Consider the following 18,981-nt stretch of genomic DNA (forward strand, 5'->3'; position numbering starts at 1 on the left):
AGAAAATAATTTCAAACAACAGATGGGGAGGAATTATCACCTGATGGCAGACAACCCATGAGCAGAGACCAAGTTCTTGAGCAAAGCAGTTCTCTGCAGATGGCTGGTTCAATAGGAAAGAATAAAAAAACGAACCTGACCATTAACAAAAAGTGAAGTGAACGAGTAAGTTTCACTGGTCCTACTGAAGGGAGTACAAAAACCAAGAAACAAACAGCTGTAGGTGGGAAAAGGTGAGTCTGATTTCTAATCTTGTGTGTTGTAATTATGGTGTTAAATGTGCAAGCGCAAAGTGAATGGATGAGATGGCATAACTGGAAAGAATTTGTGGAAGAGAGCTGAGCAGAAACAGGCTCTGTCAAAGCCAAAAAGGATACATGCCAACGTTGTTTCTCTTGGCATAGGTCAAAAAGCAGACTGTGTGACAAGAGAGAAATTGGAGAAGACTGAGATAATGCCCAATTAGATCATGCAGTTCACCTCCCTGGGGCCTGTGACAGACTGGAAAGGAATTATTTTTTCTGCTGAGGAGGGAAAAAAGAAGATGTCAGAAATTTGAATGTTTTTTTCTTCCCTTCTCCCAAAAACTTAAATCAAAACCTCACTGAAAAATGTCATTTCAAGCTTAATATGTTCACTCCCCTCTTGCTGTCTTATAAGAAAAAAATTTAGATACGTACTGTGAAAATGCTCAGTAAGTCCAAGCTTTAATTTCCTGCTACAACAAAATTTTGAGAAGACCTAACAATGACTTTTGTTATTGCTGAAATCCTTCTCAGTCACCTGTAATCCTGAGCCCCATTGCATCAGAGCATCCCAGGTATGTTAGAGATGTTCCTGATAGTGCATAGCCAGAGCAGAGCCTGATTCACCTGTGCCTGGGTTAGCCCAAGATGGGATGAGCCATTTGCCACACAAAAATTTGTTCTTGTGGCTCCTTTTCATACATGTTATGACAGCTCCAGAGGGAGGTTGACCACCTCCATAGTAGTTTTCACATGAACTGTGAGCCTGCCTCAATTTTGAGAAGATTTTGGGGAATTATTAACGTTCTCCTGAGCCCAGAAATCATGACACTTAGGTTACCTCTAACTGAGACCCCTGACTGGCTGTCCTAAATTTGGCAAGAAACTTCTATATGTTGGCAGTTGGAGAGATGGGAGCAGTATCTGAGCACATGCTGAATTTAATCTGTGGTGAGGCTGTACTGGGAACTGGTATCAGGACCAAGAATAAAACTGTGATTCCCTAGGCCCTGTATTGTACCACAATATCTGCTCAGGCTCTTCTGGCACTCCTGAAGCCTTTTTCCTCATTACAATCTTCTATAGCTTTAAATTGTGAATATTCCCAGTGAGTTTCGCTGCCAGGAATTTTCTCACTTGATGTTATTCTGCTTCATTTTTATCTCCTTATCTTTGCAGAGAAGTCCCTGCTCTTATCCTACCATCCTACCTAACTCTGGTTTTGTTATTATCTTCCATCTAAACATACCATGTTTATCTCCACCTGTAGCAATGCTTTTAACACTCCTGGGACTGAAGTTCTGCACTGGGATGTGCTGGTGGGGATATAAATCCATCTTACCAGACAGTAACAATCAGAATTATAATTTATTTTGGAAAACGTGACTATGAAGTATTTTATTAGCATTACCATACTTCCTTATTGCCATGTGTAATAGGCTGAGTTAAAGACACCTGCTTCAGAGAGTGACTGGCTTTTATGTAAGTGGATCTTCCCTCAGAAGAGGAGTGGTCCTTCTCTTCATTACACTCCATCAATGGGCTAATGAGTACTGGTACCAGTAGCAGTATCTACAGTCAGGCTGGTGGATTTGAACCTGAGCTGGTCAGACTTCAGATAGCATGTGCAGCTGGAGGGAAAACACCGGGGTTTGTGACTGCATCATTCAACAAAAGGAAGCAGAAGAGAGAGAAGCAAAATCACGGCATCGTTACACGTTTGTTAGGAGGTGGTTGCAGCTGACTGATCTCTGGCTCATCCATCCAGCTAAGTATTGAGAAGAACTCCCAGGTGTGGGAACAGCCACCCTCTGGATGGAGATCTCAGTCCCTCCTGCACGTGTGGTACCAGAGGGGTGGATGGCAGAGGGGGCTGCTCTGACATTTCCTCTCCTCCCTCTCTGAGGAGGAACCTTGTCCTCGTGAGGCTGCCAATAGCCAGCTCAGCCCTGTGTGACCAACTACAACTGCTGCTCCTGTGTCCTTTCCCCCCAGGTGCTGCGTTCATTAGCTGTGAGGCCTTAGTTTTATGGGAACCCTCCCACCCAGCTTCCTCCTGGCTTAATGACAGGCCCATTAAAGAGAAGCCAATAAAGCCACAGTGGAAGAACAGCGCAAGGGACGGTTTCCTGCCCATCTTCTTCATGCGTGAGCCAGGTCTGAGGGCAGGAGAAGACAAAGATACTCCTAAGTTACGTAGAGGTGACCCCTGAGAGCGGGCAGAGGCCACAGCTTGCAGGCCAGCTTTCACACTCCACTTTGGGGCTCTCTTGCGTAAACTTCTCCCAGTGTGGGGTTGAGGGTTTTTTTGTGGTGGTTTTTTTTTTTCATCTCTGAGGAGGGAGGAACAAGGTCTTTTAATGAGGGGAGGATTAACAGGCCATAAGACTCTGCCCTGAAAGAGCCAGTCTGTCTGTGGGGCCGCTCAGCAGGACACAGGGTAATTGGATTGGATCCCGAAGAGCACCTTGAATCAGTTCTGAGGCGGCCGCAGCGGGTTGCTCCGAAGGGGGCTGGGGGCCAGGGAGGAGGGGAGCGTGTGTCTCTTTAGAGAAGCCAGAGCCAAGATGGGGGATCAGCCAGCTCATTAAGGGATTAGAGTGTTTGTTCTTCTCAAGACTTTTGTTGCTAAAACACTTTGCACAGCATTTTCTGGAGCCTGGGGAGCTTAAAGAGCTTGTCAGAGCCCTGCTCCTGTCCCCACACAAGAGCAGAGACACTCTTTCCTCTGGCCTTCCTGCCAGTGCCTACGGCAGCTATTGCTAGTGACAGCTCCACTCTCCCAGCCCTTCCCATCCCTGGTCAGAGCGCTTCTGTCTCCTGTGGGTTTTGAGGTAAATGGGAAGGATAATAAAGAGTATGAAGCAAAAAAAGCACATCAGGAGGGAGTCCTTTGACAGTGAGGGACACTAACTTGAACTTTTTCCTTAGTATTTGTTACATGGACAATGAAGGACTTTGCATGTTCTGTGGTGCTCTTTGCAACCTTTTACCTCCCCATGGGCTGTGTTCTTGGTCTCCAGCACTTGAGGTAGCAAGTTTGGGAGAAACTACTTTAATTTGTGTATCTGGCCTTCATATGAATTCTATGGCTAGAAATTATTGCAAAGACTAATGTACCTAACAGCATCACCTGAAATGGGCTGGCTATTGAGATGCAATGCCATAAGAGGCTGGACATGGAAGGAATGGTGCAGTGAGACCTTGCCTGAGAGCACAGCTGGCCAGGAAGCTTGGTTCTCTTCTGGACCAGGGACAGAAACTAAAAGCTCTAAAGTCCGAATCAAGATGCACTCAGGTAGCAGTGTAGGCTGTTAGGAGAAGATGTCAAAGCGATATGTGGATAAAGCTCAGTTGTCATCAGTTCATCTATTCTCATGGCCCACACAGAGACTTCTCATCCAACTATCCTTCACCTGAGCTGTCCTGAGGCATGTGGCTCTGGGCTAGCCAGAGGTGAAAATCCCAATTCACTGACAGGACAAATGCCAGGGTCGGTGTTGGAGGGACTATGCATTTCTGGGGGTTCTTCAGAGTTTTAGCTTTGGGGTGAATTTGGCCTCCACCTTCAGAGAAATCTAGGGGGTAGGCAAGTGGGGTTAAATCTGTTGTATGGAACAGCAAATGGAAGGGAGTTCAACAGGACCTCTTCAGCTCCCAGTCTAAGTTGCAATCCCACCTTCTGTCTCTGCTAAGCATGAACTTCAGCTGGGGAAGGAGGGAGGGGGAAGAAGGAGACAGACAGGCAGGCAGGGGAGGGGTGTGGGGGGGAAGAGAGTTACAGGGAAAATAAATGAGACTCCCCTATAATTAATTGTTTGAAGGGAGTGCCCCACTCAGCTGTGAATTCTGAAATGATTATTGGATTTGCAGGCAGACGGGGAACAGAACGGGTCGGGTGCGCGATTAATATCTTATTGATAGCGGATTAAGAGAGCGAGATCAAATCTTTAACTGAGTGGAGATGCAGTTTATCAATTTGTCACAAAAAATGTAGCAATCAGAAGCAGAGAACATCAGGGTGGCTTATGGATCGATTCATGTCAGTGCCTCACAGTGCAGCTCCACAAGGAAACCAGCTTCCCCCCAGGTGCCCAAGAGCTGGAGGAGATCGGCTCGGTGCTGGCCATGCCGAGAAGGGTGGGCCCAAAGACAGGCAGGCCTCCAGGTGCAGGGGCACCACCAGGAGAGCTGCAGGCAGGTAATGTCATGCTCCATGGATGCTATGCAGCAGTAGGAGGTATGAGGTGCAAGAAAAGCAGTGGTGCCTGGGGAGCACTAGCTTCCTGAAAGTGGGACAGTGGGATATCTGAAGGCTCAGCCCTTAGTATGACAGTAGATGGGCTTGCAACCAGCCAGAGCTCACCAGGCTTCAGGGTAATGTGTGGAACCTGCTAAATAAACTTTTCAAACTGCTTCAGATGCAGCTGAATGGTACTAATATTAGTATTAGCTCATGTGCTATTGGGCCATATGATGCAAAGTGGTGGGTGCTGCCTGGCTTACTGGCTGTGGGCCTCCCACTCCTGTTGGAGACCTTATGCATTTCTAACATTGAGATGTTAGTACTTCTAAATTCTGTTCACAGCTCTGCTGTCTAAATTCTACTGATGAGTGCTTTCCTCTAAGCAGCCTGGCATTGATGTGTGTTCTGTGTTTTAGTAGTCCAGTTTGTTGACCAACTCCTCAGCCTTGATCTGCCAGTATTCATGGTTTATGCATGGAAGGTATCTGCCAGTATTCATGGTTTATGCATGGAAGGTATCTGCAGCTATTGAAAGCATGTCCATAGCTGGGCAAAAAGGTAGGAACTCTGCCAAAAATACCTAGCTTAGGAAAGTCCTTTCTGCATCTTGAGGTAGTTCTGTGATATGAAACACCTTCTTCCAGCTCTAAAGAGTATACTGGTTACTTGGAGTCTTCTCAAAAAGCCTGATCTCTTAGTTGAAAATCTAGGATTCTCAATCAGAAAATAAAAATCACTTCTAGTCCACATGGCCTTAAGCTTTTCAAAAATAACCCCTAAAGGCTAAAAGCAGAAGGCAAAGGAAGAAGAGCTCAGAGTTAGATGGGTGGTGCTATTTGTTTTTTATTAAATCAAACTTTTGATTTGCAGTCCTCCCTTTTAGATTTTTGTTGTGAATGTTTGCTTTTAGCAAACAGGGAAAACAAACCCAAGGCAAATGTTTAATGAGTACCTCTTTCAGAGCAGGCACTGTAAGCAGCTGTGATGTCTCTGCAGCAGAGCCTGGCACCAGACTTCAGTCACCAGTTGGACTCCAGCATTTTTTATTTTTTATTGCTAACGTAAAACTTCCTGCTATTCCAACAGATGGGGGATGGCCTGTAGAAGCCAGCAGCCTCCTTGGTGGGCTGTGGAGTCGACAGGAGTCTCTGATAGCAATTTCCCTTCTCTTAAGGCCTTGCTAGAGCTGTTTCAGTCCCTTGGGCCTTTGCAAAAGATGCTGTGCACCTGGGTGAAGCATGCGATTATGGGATGGCTGTACTTAAAGGCAGCCTCTCACGCCGGCACTGCTGGCTTTGAAGGTAATTACATTCTCACCAGGGTTGTTGGGTTTTCACGTGAGGCCTCCTGGCTCTTTGCAGTTGTTCTCAGGGTCCCGGGGTGCGATACAGGCCTCTGGGGCTCAGAGGAAGTACAGGTGAGAAGGCAGCCCCAGCTGGAAGCCCTTGCCCTTGGAAGCTGAATAGAGAAGATGCAGGGGGAGGAAAATCAAAGATGAGTTGGTTAATCCATGGGCTTGTTTTACTGCCTGCTGTTTACTCCCCTATATTATGCGGCGTTTTCCTTACCAGCACCAGAGCCTGTGAGGGGCTTTGATTTCTGCCAGGTTTTTGGAGTGTGTGGAGAGCCAGGGAGGGGCACCACACTGCTGTGAGGGCTGTGAGCACCACAAGGGAGGGTCTGGGAGCTGATGAATCCTTGATCTTGCTAACACATCCAGCTAAATCAAGTTGTGCGGTTTGTTCTGTGTTGGCATCAGGACAAAAGCCTGTATGTCAGCCTGGTTTAACTGGTATGTGTTGGCTGAGTGACATGCTCACTGCAAGGATGTAAGGTCTTGGGGTCTTGGGGTCTGCTAGGGTGCATATTTCAAAGTGAAGGGAAAGAGAAAGCATTACAGAGAGGTGTAGCTGTGCACTGAGATGCCCTCTTTCCAGGATGGTTCATGATGGAGACCATGAGGTGGAGAAAGCTGTTGGCCATCAACTTTGTGTTTGCGTGGGGAGTCAAGTGGGAAGGGCTGGGGAGGAATTCATGACCCAAGCCACATGCCTTGGTCTTCATGTGTGACCTTCCCTGCCTCTTTCACCGATCCCACCACTGTTCCTGAGGTCTCATATAGCTCCCTTTACCTCTCTGTCCCTTTGCTAGGCAAGCAAAGCCTGGTGCATCTCAGCTGTCTTGCTCTTTAGATGGAGAAGACCATATGGCCCTGGTGCAGCCACTTTAACCTGGGGATTCCTATATGACTCGAAGGAAATGGTGGTCTTCTCTCTTTTTATAGAACCTGCTTTTGTACATGTAATACAGTGGCCTCCGCTAAGGCTTAAATCTGATGTTGTTCAAGTCCAGGGGAAAGAGGGCTGAGCTAGGGTGGACTTTTCCCTTTGCCAGCAGTACCTTCCTAAAGCATGGCTGCTGTATTAGGACTCCTGTTGCCATGAGCTTCCCTGTCCTGAGTATCCCCAAGTGGGAGCATGTGGGGCATCACAGCCATGGATGCCTCACAATGGAACCTTGGGAAGTCTGTAGACAGCAAAGTCCGTGGCACAGTTAAAAAAAAAAGAATTTGTAGCAAGAAAGGGTCTGAAGAGGAGACAGTGCTGAAGGTGGGCTGAATGTGTGGGAAGGCAAAGACAACAGATAGGGAGGTGGCAATTGAGATGACACTTGGTCTGCTCTTTCTGTCCACTATTGTATAAACATGTTGAAAGCGATAGAGAGCCTTTGTTTTCGAAAGAGTCCTGAATTAATTGTGATGTACACACTTCCCTTCAACAAGCTCTGGGCCTCTTGTTCACTTCTCCCCTCAGCCTTTCATAGCATCGCCTTGACAGCCCACTCCACCTCCAGGGCCGGCACCTTCCCCGAGCCCCGCCGCTGCAGGGGTACCCTCACAGAGGGGGTGCCACGGCGCTGGCACCCCTACCCAGCCCAGGCTTTGCTTCGCCACGTCGTACCCGAGGCCTTGGGGCGGACCGGGGCGCTGTGCCGCTCCCCGGCGGCCCTCGTGGCTGTCATATGAGCGGTGTGGCCTTTCCTAGCACCGGGATCGGGGGGCTAATTAGCGCATTCAGGGGCGCTGCTGGAGTGGAAAGGCGCTCGTCTGTCGGCGGGGGCCGGCAGGTGACCTGGGGCGCTGGCGCTCCCCGCTCTCCTCCTCCCGGGCCACTGGCCGGGCCTTCCCTCGCCGTGCGGGGCCGCAGCGGCCGGGTCAGGTGCGCTCCGGCCGGGGCGCTGCGCTGCCGGGCGAGGGGCCCTCTGCTGCTCTCCTTTCAGTGCCGGCCGGTTCTGCTCCACAGACCCTCCCTTTGTCAGCCCTCTGAATGGAGCCCTGCCTGCCCGCGGCCCCGCTTCTAATTAGGGCTTCCGCTGCCCCGCCGCCGCTGCCCGGCCCCGGCTGCCGCTCCCCCCGCCGCTTCCAAACCGCGGGCACCACTCAGCGCTCGCTGTCCCTCGCCCTGGCCGCCGGGAGGAAGGCGAGGGGAAGCCAGCCGGAGCACCGGCGGCCCGGCACGTCCGGATCCCCGCTGCATGGACCGTCCCGCCGCTGCCGCCCGGGGCAAGGCGGGCACAGCCCCACTGGCCCCGGGCAGCGCCCGCGGGCCTCGGCCGCCTCGGTCGGGGCTCCTCCAGGGAACCCCTGAGGCACCTCTCTTGGGTGCCCCGGGCTCTGGGCAGGTTAGATTTGGAGTTAGCCCATGAAAGGTGGCCGAGATGTGGTTTTCTATTTTTGTAAAAACTGAATCATACCTCTCGTGCCAGGAAGTTCTTGGAAAGTCCTTGCTGGAAAACATGGTTTCACATTTGTGAGGCAAATGCAAGGAAGCCCCGTGTTGTTGTGGTTTCTGTCTTTGCTTTGGACTGCGTGGTGGCACTTGATGGCAAGTCAGGAGATGATGGGCAGCCAGGAGTTTCACAGTTACAGCCTCCAGACTTTTCTAGACCTCAGGCGTGTTTGTACCCAAGGCAAAGATTTGCATCTTTTTCTACACAAAACACATTTTTATGTCCCACAAAGATGCATCTTCAAGATACTTGAATGTTTATAACTAGTCTCTTATGGGCAACAGTGATTCTATGTTTATGCAGATAAACTCAGGGAAGGAAAACAGCTCCAGGAAGGATTTACAGATCCTTTCCTGACTGGATCACATCTTGTTGGCTCTTCCTTGGGATACTTGATCCAGAAGCCTCCCCTTGGCTTTTACTTGTCACTTTTGACATTCAGGCTCTTACTTCCTTCAGGGGTGACCTTTCATTTGGATGAAATGCAGTTGTCCCCTCAGAAGCAGCAGCTTGTGCCTCAGGAACAGGGAGCCCTGTTGCACCTTGTCCCTGTGCTGTCCCTGTGCAAGGGGCCACTGAGCGTCAAGGCTCTGGAGTGTGATGCCCTGCACAGACCCTGTGGTCTGCATACCCTGGCATGGGTGGGCAAAAAGGAACTTGGATATGATGGAGTTCTCACACCAGCTGCTGCCCCATCTGCTGCTGGATGGGTTTCTGGGTGACTTAGAAGAGTCTGCGGGGAAGAAACCTCTCAAGAGTGAGAAGGGATTAGGGCATGGAGAGAAGTTCCTCTTTGTGTCGCAGTTCTCCCTCTCCTTTCATCTATCAGCAGCCCTTGGTAGGTGGAAGTCACAGCTCAGCCATCCAGCATGAGTGCTGGGTCTGTGGCTCCGGCTGCAGGAGCCCCCTAACCATCTCCCCCCAGCACACGGCAGCCCAAGACCACCACAGTGCCAGCAGCACTTGGTCAGAAAAGCATGGCTGCTTCCCAGGCTGCTAATACCTGGGCAGCTGAGCCCTGCTGCGGCCAGCCCAGCGCCAGCTGGGTTTGCGCCATGGCGCTGGGACCCGGCAGCCGTGAGCTGAGCAGATGCTGAGGTGTGGGCCAGGATGGGTGGTACAGTTTGGATGTTTCTACCTCATCTGATACAATCAGCATTGCTGTGCACATGTGAGGAAAGTTGTTCGATAGGAATGACCCATGATGCTGGGTTAATTCTGTTTACAAAAGAATAAATATTATAGCGGTGTCTTATAAAAGAGAATCAATAGCTTCCCTTTGCTGGGTGATCCCTTCATGTCTTCGAAAATCGATTCCCCCCCCATTCCCCTCCTCCTCGCTGCACAGCTATCTGTTTTTCGGGGTGACGGGGGGGTCAGGCGATTATTGAAGTATATGTGAATTTACAATATTAACGACTCACGACGGTGTGTCCGCAGGTTCACGGTGAATTAATTATCTGTTTAAGAAGCCATGAAGAAATCAATCAATGAAAATTTCTCACTCTTTTGAGAGTGAGGGAGCTTGTCAATTTTTTTTTTAACATGCACCACATTTAAAGGAGCAGTACATCTTTTTTTTTTTTTCATCAGAGGAAGGGCAGGAAGAAGCTGGTTTGGGGCTGCGGGTGGCCTGTTCAGTTTTGTGCATCACTGGCAGACCCCTTTGCTGGTCTCCTCAGAGGGCAGAAGACACTAAGGATGCATCCCAAGGTGGTTTTGTCCTAGAGTTAAGCCAGTGATGGCCTTCTCTGGGAGGAGAGGCATGGTGTGTTATGTACTGTGTCCTAGCAGACACTGTTTTGCTGGGTAGAGAGGTCTGTCACAGACATGACCTCCTCCCAGTTCACTGGCCCAGCTGCCCCTCTCCTGGAGACCCATCTGCCATTGCTGTGCTGGCAGGGGGTGACACGTGGCTGGGCCTCAGCTACTTCAGCCTGGGGGGACCAGGACATGCTCCCATGAGACAGGGAGTAGTAAACAAAGATGAGCAACTTAAAGCAGTGATATCTCAAATCACTTCAAGGTGTGCAAGAAGAAGTTTGGCAGAGTGCTTCATATCTCAGCCTTCATCATTGACTGCCATGTCTAAATTTCGGACAGGCACTGGTGACAGAGCAGCCATGAGGCACAGGCTTTGCAGCAAATGGCCCAAGACTGCTTGTCTCTTCACCTGGTGCTGAAGCTACAGCCAGGGGAAGGACCCTTTGTTCATACAGACCTGATCACTAGTTGCACCACATTCCCAGGGGTCTTGGAATCATCCAAGGCATTCAGGAGAACAACATCCTGTGCTGGGTGATGGCAATATGTAGCATTAACAGTGTCTATCAGAGGTCTTTATGTCACCTTGGTGACGTTTCTCTGTTTGGATGGAGTTTGATGACATTTGAATACTGGATGTGAGTATTTTCCCTGCATTTCAGGCTTTGGCAAGCAAAAACACATCCCTAATCCCCAAACAGGCAGCAAGGCAGGGACTGTGCAGAGAGAAAGCTACAGTGTTTGGGTAGGGGGGAACAGAGGGAAAAGTATGGGGGTGGTAGGCAGCTGAAGATCTTGACAAAAAGACTGGAGGAGGGGAGGGAGCAAGGACAACCTCTGAGTCTGCTTCTGCCCTCGCAAGCCCAGGCAGACATGGCCCCTTCCCAACCCCATAATCCTACTGGCCCGTGCCTAGAGGAGTCCCCGCCAGACACACCCATCGCTGTAGCCAGAATGGAGAGAAGAGCCCATATTGACACAGGAGCATCTGTGTCAGTAATTGTCATGCAGCCTTGCAAATTGCTTCAATGTGCCATCCCCTTCAGCCGCACATCTCGGCAGTGGCGACAGGCCGGGGGGAAGCTGTGTTGCTGCCAGAGACAGGAATAGTCCTGGACCTGCAAGGGGTCAGGACCTGCACGGACCTGCTGGGTCCTAGCCCAGGTCCCTGTGTCTTGACATAGTCTCGCCTGATGGCCACTTGGCAGCTTCTCTGGCTGCAGGGCTCTGTTTTACTCAGCTTTATCAACCTCCGTGCAATATTCCCAATTCAGACCACAATGAGAGAGGGGGAAAAATTCTTGTCAGCCTTTAGTTTGCTGTTTACACCAACCAAAGGAAGTTTGAGAGAGGGTCACCGTGTCCATCTCTCCCAGCTCTTACTTGGCTGCTGGGAACAGGGGATCCTCACCCATTTACTTCAGATAAATGCCCAACTTTTTTTCTCTCCATATACGTAAGCTGCTTTCTGAGTCTAGACAAAGCCAAAACAGAAACAAAAAGCTAGGTTTTCCTAAAAAATTAGGTATCCAGTTTGAAGCTGCATAAACCACAGCTTTCAAGATGATGTCATAGATCGGAGCCATTCAGTGCCTTTTGAAGTCTCCAGGTTGACCAGAGGTGACTGTTTTCATTTCCATCTGTTCTTTTTCAATAATCTCTAGTTCTGTATTCCTGTGCTTTTTAATGGCAGTGCAGTTCCAGCAGAGAACATTGAATTTGCCTACTCAGATCTAGGCATACAATTTTGACAAAAGACTGCATGCTGAATCGTGAAATTCTGAGATAAGCAAGGCCACTAGAATTTGGTTTAGTGAAGGACAGCCTTTAAAAGATGCAGTTATTTGTAAAAGGTTGTGATTAAAGCCAACCTCCTGATCCATTGCCACTGGATAGATGCTTTTTCACCTAATAGGTGTCCTGCCCCTCTTATGCCCTAGCCTCTTCAGTGATGAGAGAACCAGTCAACAATTTAAAAACCAAACCAAACAATAAAACACTCCAAGCCCAAGCATAGTAGTTCAGTTTAATACTAGTGATTTTACCAGCACTCCTTTAATGGCTATGGATTTTGCCTATATATTGGAAAATATCTCTGAGATGAAGAACCCCTAGTCTGTCTTCCAGAGGAGAAGGTATTATTGGTTGGAGTTGGTCCCATGGCATGATATCTAATGTAGGACTAGAAGGTCTCCTGGGCTTTCCCAATACAATCTAGTTTGGGGTGCAGTTAGTGTTGTGATAGGGGAAGTGGGTACAGCCATCCATTGTGGAGCCTGTGGAGAGTTAAGAAGCAGAGTGCTAATGCCTTGCTTTCCCCTTTGTTTGGGTCAGCACTGGTCCAGTGCATTGATTTCCTGCAAGTATGTCAATAGCACTGGCACAATCAGCATGGTGATTTCGAGTGTCTGGGTCTCTCCAGTTAGATATTATGTCCCAGTTGCCAAATGGATGCAAGTGAAGGGGTACTTGGATTTCAACTTGGTTGGCTACCAATATACTTCATTTCTCTGCAGACTTCACAAGGAACCATATCATAGCTTGCTAATGGGGCAGTTGTGTTCCATGTTAGAGGTGTCTGCATTAGAGAGACAGATGAAATGACTTCTTAAATACAGGAAATTCCAGGTGTTCTCCAGTATCTACATATGCAAATCAACTGTGTAAGATAGCCCTGTTACACTCTTGGATGATGACTGATTCTGATGGTGCTGTGCTATGAAAAGCAAATGGATAGCACATGCACAAAGGGTGGCATCCTGTGAGAGGTAGGCAGTGTGTCAGATGAACCACACTTTGCCTAGTAAAAACACTTTAGGTTTATTAGAAGGGAAAGCTCCAGCTGCCATTTAGCCACATTCCTACCAGATCAGAAATGCCACAGGAGCAGTCAATGGAAAAGCCAAGCACCACGGCTAGAGCATTGATTCAGAAGACCTGAATCAAAGGTGGAACACCATGGTTCAAAATAGGCCTTCTGTGTTTCATATTACTGGACAATAATATTATGCAAAAGAGACGAAGAAGCTAAGAGGATTAGATGCTAATACACTGCTTGGAAATATAAGCAACTGTTCTCATGGAATATATTTATGGCCCTAACATTGCAACTACTGCCAGAGAGAGGACCTAACAGTGTAGCTGGGGAGTTCATAAACCTGTCCACTGTGTGAGTATCTTGTACACAGTAGATGTGCATTTTGAGGCCTACAATGGTCTTGTGTTACAGGAAAGAGGTTTTTCTGCATATGCTTCAGAGCCTGAAGACTTTCCAAATGGAACGTCTCTTCTTGAGGTCTGATATCTGTCACTTCCTTTCCCGCTAAAGACAAACTTCTATGTGTTCAAATCCTAGAGTCCAGGTAATAGCTGTGAGGTTTCAATCAAGATAACATCCATCATTTAGTCCATTCAGATACAAGCTCATGTGGGGGCATGTCTGCCCTGCAGAAGAGTCCATCCAGAGGTCTGCAAGTCGAGAAGTTCAGCATGTGCCAGCTTTCTGTGCTGGGGTGTATTCTTCCAGAGCTATGCCTGAACAAATAAGCCATGCCTCTTGCATCCAGCCAACTCCGACCTCTCTTGCATACTGCCATGCTTCAGAGCTCAGTTCTTAGTGTACCTGCCAGCACAGGCACACCCAGAGAGAGACAGTGCCTTCTGTCAAATGCTGATGCTCAGTGGAGAGAGTTGGCCAAGGACACAGAGGAAAGAAGAGTGAGGGCTTGAACCGGGATCCCAACCAAGCACACTCTGCTTATGACTGAAAGCCTGAACAACAACAATAAAAAGGTTGTGTTTTCTACCAGAAAAAGCTCTGTCACTGCACACTTGCCATAGCCTTTCTGGCCTATTGGAAGAGGATGTTCTGCCAGTGAGCCAGCCTGACTCTTTCAGTTCTGCATGAGGCAGGGAAGGAAAGTCCACTTCGACCTCTGAGCTGGTCCTCTGCAGTAGATGCAGTCTCAGCTATAGTGGCTGGCTCTTTCCTGGGAACTCTTCCAGACCCATACCTAGAGGAAAAGTTTCCAGAAGAGAACTTCCAGCTGTTCAGCGGTGGTAAGAACTTGGCTTCTGCTATGAACCAAGGCATTGGGAAGGGGACATGCTACATATCCCCAGTGGATTACTTACACTCTATATGTTTGGATCTCAGATTGCTCCTACAACAGCTGGCATTCCTACCAGCAAGAATCTGTATTTTTGTCTCTTCTATTCCTTTTTAATGCTTAAATCCCAAGGGCTGGGTTCTTTTCTGGGCTATGCCAGTGAGAGTGAAAATCAACTGCAAGAAAGATCTTACAGAATCTCATCAAAATGATGAAGATCAAGATCATTAAGCCAGAGGAAGTTAATTTATAGCTTACAAGTTACTTAATGTGGCTTAAGGAAACCAACTGAAACCCAAGGCTTCCTCCTTGATAGTTTGCTTTTTCAGTCCACTGTGTACATCACCAAGTGTCACCTGGCTGCATGTCCCCTTCCCCACAACTCACCATGGTAATATGACAGGAAATCTTCAAGGTATCTACTACACAGACTTTACCACTATTCAGCTTTTCAAATGTTTTTTTCTCAAGGCAATGATGTGATGGTGGCAGGAGAGGCATCAGCTATAGTGTCTTGCAATGAGAATGGGCTGTGGTGCTGAAAAGGATGGGTTTTGGATGTCTGCATGGAGCGTAGTTGCCCCTCTATGCCTTTTACCCTGCTACAGTGCCCCCGCCTCCTTCTCTTCACTGCTTGTGAATCGAAGTGTAGCCCTGCAGCTTAGAGACATATCTGAGTGACTGCACAAAGGGCCAAGCGGAGGGATAACAGGTTGTGCAGAATTCAGGCCCAGCTGCTGTGAGATGCAAGGAAGTCAGCACCTGCAGTAGTGGCCTGCTCAGAGTATGAGATGCCACAGCCTGTGGTGTCTTTGCAAAGAAAAGGTACATCTTTGTAAGAAACCAAGTGCTATCACTGATCACTGGGAAAAAATTGAATAGGTTTGGCTCCCTAAGGGTGGCTGCAGGAGCAACCTCAATGGGAGAGCTGCAGTGTCCATAATCAGGAAAAGTGTTGACCATTTTCTCTCGCCCAACCCACCTCAGGTTTCCCATCATCGACCGATCGGCCAGTAGTGCTTGGCAGAGAAGGCTTTGCAGCTTCCTGCTGTCCAGGTGTCCAGAGCTGGAGAATCAGGAGCTGAGTCTCGCACTGTCACTCCCTGTGGGGCTTTGGGAAATCTTTGTGAGTGTATGAGTGAGGCATAAGTGGCCTGGGAAGGGGTGTTGTGTACATACTTCTCTATTCATAGTGGCTTGCCTCAAGTGCCCCCCTCCCTCTCCAAAGCATCCCTGACACTCTAGGTGAATATTTGAAAGACAGGATCGGGGCTTTGGTTCGAGAGCCTCTTTGTACAGTGCTAACTGGTTTCAGGGCTGTAATTATCTCTCCAAGAGAAGCTGTAAATTGGATTAAGGCACTGAGTTGCAGCTGAGTGAGCTCCCTCCATTGCCCCACCTGGTGGGCTGCTGAGCGATAACAAAAAATGCCGAGAAATCGGATTTGGATTCTGCTTCACACTCATGGCTTCCTTCTGGAAAAAATGAAATTTTTCCGGCAGAAAGGGCTGGCATGGGTTTGCTGGCAGTATCAGTCCTGAGTTCGTATCATCTGCTGGCACTCTTCCGGAAACGCGATCCCCTCCGTTATCAGAGAGAAATAAATAAATAAACAGCAGGAGATGTTTTGGCAAGGAAGGAGGAATCGCACCAAGAGGCATGCACATACACGCACTCACACACACACACACTCACCTCGGCACCGTGTCTTCACAGCCCGAGCTGTCTGTCGCAAGCAGAGGTGGCAGTACAAGCACAGGGAGATGTTTTTTAATTTTTTTCTGGTAGGAAAGAAGAGCCCATTTTTAGCAACTTGTGTTGAAGGCATAGAGTACTTGGGCCTTGTACTGTTCATGGTGCAAATCACCACCCCTCTTCCACAGGGGCTCCTACAGGATCTCTCCCCATGCTTTCGAATAAAGTGCTGTTCCTTCCCCATGGGTGCTTTCAAACCAGTATAGGAGGGACTAAAACTTATATGGAGAGGCAATACAAGTTCCATGGCTGATTTCAGCATCTCGTCCAGGACAGACTAACATCAGGCTTGTGGAACTTGATCCTCCCCTTTTGAGGTAGGAGAAGCTTCATATCTGGATTGCTTTTTAGACACAGTGTTGTGTATTTCCCTTTGGAGACACAGGAGCACTACACTGCAGGTACCTTTGAGGCAGGGGTTAGGAGGAAACCCGGTAGGAATGGGCAGTAACAATGAAGGCCCTTGAGTGAAACCATCAGGTTACACTCTGAACCTGTGGGACCCATGCAAAGTAACAAGGCTGATGACTCCATTTCCAGACAAAGTTTATGATGGAGCATTTCTATCCATGGAAGAACCAGATTAACCTGGGTTTGGATGAAGGCTAAGGCACTGCCTTCTCTATACAAGTAGACATTCCAGGACCATCTTTTCAGGTGAGGCCAATCAGTAATTTGTCCATAATCAAATATATTCTGGCTCTTAGATCTATCAAATAGAGCTTACATCTGACTGCAGTCTTTTACACTCTGCCATCTGCAGGGTTTCCTGTGGCTGCTGTTCAGCTCCAAACAACAAGCAGTTTTCCATCTCTCCTGGCCACGGGGGACACTGGGAAAGGCTTCCCTTCATGTCTGTGGTGTTGTCACCTGTCACCCATTGGATCTCAGGAGCGAGGTGGCTGCCTTTGACCATCGGCTGCTCCTGCCAGCTGGCAAGGAAGCACCACTGGCAGGGACTGCAAGGGCTATCCCAGGCTGCATGGCTGCTGAGGGAGGAGGGGTGCCTCCGACAGGAGACATGCTCCAAAAGACCTGAAGAGGAGTTACAAGCCAGGGGGAAAGTGAACACCCAGTCAACTGGCACCTCCCATGAACTATGAGACCAGTAATCCCCCACACTGCTGTGTCAGCCAAACCATTCAAATGCAATGGAGCTGTTATGCCAGCTGCCTCCTAGTATAGCTTCTAACCCCTTGTGTCTCCAAGACATCCAGGTCTCAGTTGAGTCCCTGTAATTCCCCTTGTCCTGCACTGTGAGGACAGCCTCTGCACCCTGTCCACGTGGGCAGATGCAGTCTGGTGAGGGCAGCCCTGACACCAAGGCCAAAGGGTGCTCTGCCAAGCAAAGCCACTCTGGACCTGCCCAGAGGAGGCCTTCTGCAGCCTTGCTCCTCATCACAGCTGGCTCCTGCTTTACGTTCCTTTCCTCTGGCCCTCATCTCATGCTACAATGCAGCACCACGGCACTGCGCCTAGAACAGCCTGGTGGTCTCTCTTCTCTGTCCTCAACCATCAAGAAACCTATTCCTCTGCTGAGTTCTTGGGAAGCAAGAGAAATGTCCGAGGGCTCAGCACTTGCAACTGAGTTCAACTCAGATGTATGCTCTGAAAATAGAAAGGCCACATCCCTCATCAGGATCCACATCTCCCTGGGACACATATTGCCACACTTTCAAAATATCCCAGCAACTACCATATATCCTACATATTACCCCCAAATCACAGTGGGGTAGCAAGCAATTTCCTACTGGAAATTCTGCCTTCCTTTGGGTGCCATCTAATGCTGATCTTTATGCTTCTGTCAGCTTAACTTATTATTTCGTATTCAATTTGGCAGTAAAATTTTTATATACCAGGCACTGTGTATTACAGATACACAGAGAGATACATGTTTATGTGTGTGTGTTCCTGTAAATTATAAGAATTTTGTTATTTTGTTCATCAGGCTTCACTCAATTTTTTACAACTATAAAGCTTTTGTAAATCCTAACATGGGGACAACAAATACATCTTTAGTAATAATGTTTTGGTTACTTTTGCATTTAAAGATCGAGAGACACTCGTAGGAGAGCTGCATGTTTAACTCCAACCTTCCAAAGAAGGACTGAACATTTGTAAATTATCTTTTTTTTTCATCAGTCATGGACTCAACCATTCCTGAATAGAGAAGGATTTAAGCATGTGCTAGGAGTTCAGCACACATTTAAGTGCTGGGTACTTAATGAGGAATTTTAATTACTGAGTGCCACTAGTAAGTAAGATGTTGAATTTCTCCCCAGGAGTGACTGTAGTTCAGTGATGAGATTTAGGTGGTCTTTTAATGCATTTTGCCAACCTCTACTAGAGTCCCTAAGCTCATGAAGTTTGCATGACTGTACTGATGATCCCATCTTGATGACTCTCCCTAGGAGACTGTTACATATCCTCTATATAATTTTGGAAATTTTCTTGATTTTATACCTAGAATGTCTTTGCAAACATTTTCCCTCACCATATGGATCTGTGTGTCTTTCATACCTTTTACTGTGTGTTTTATTGTCCTTGCCATTTTAAAAGCAGGAACATGATTTATAGATGAAATTAATGAGCAAATCACCTGATGGTGAACTGATTCTGGATGTCGCAGTACTTTATACCTGATGCAGACAGAACACAGACATCTGTACTGTTCCAGATTCCTAGTCCTCCAAATGTATCATTTGGCCTTGAGCTCAGGACAGCTAAGGCTCTTGCTCATGCACATTTCCCTTTCTGTAGCATAGAGGACTGTATGGTTCTGATAACATCTTATTTTCTGCTCATCAGGCTGCAGTTGGGTTTGTGACTACAGTTAAGAAGCATCAGGCCAAATCCCTCTGCAGTTTAACAACCCCAAAGTCAATGGAGTTGCTCCAGTGATGAATTTGGCCTGAAAGCTTCTGGTCTGGTTTTAGGTGGCTGCCCACAAGCCCAGACCAAAGGCATGTCTTGGGTGGATTTATATTTATTCTTGAGAATGAGGAGACAGCCAAGGAGTTAGATGCCTTTCACATCCAGCATAAGTCATTAAAGGATGCAGAGTCTTCTTACA

General features: G+C 48.2%; 1 long non-coding RNA gene across 1 annotated transcript; it reads right to left on the reverse strand.

The window, feature by feature from the left end:
* Positions 1–1,594: 1,594 nt before the first annotated feature.
* Positions 1,595–8,039, reverse strand: LOC113987698. Its single transcript, XR_003540622.2, has 2 exons — positions 6,060–8,039; positions 1,595–5,949 (listed from the first exon to the last, which is right to left on the reverse strand). It is a non-coding gene; the product is annotated as an uncharacterized LOC113987698 (long non-coding RNA).
* Positions 8,040–18,981: the final 10,942 nt, after the last annotated feature.

This window comes from Pipra filicauda, unplaced genomic scaffold (assembly GCF_003945595.2).
Source record: "Pipra filicauda isolate LSUMZ 115617 unplaced genomic scaffold, ASM394559v2 scaffold96_size2947999_pilon, whole genome shotgun sequence".
Taxonomy (NCBI): Eukaryota; Metazoa; Chordata; class Aves; order Passeriformes; family Pipridae; genus Pipra; species Pipra filicauda.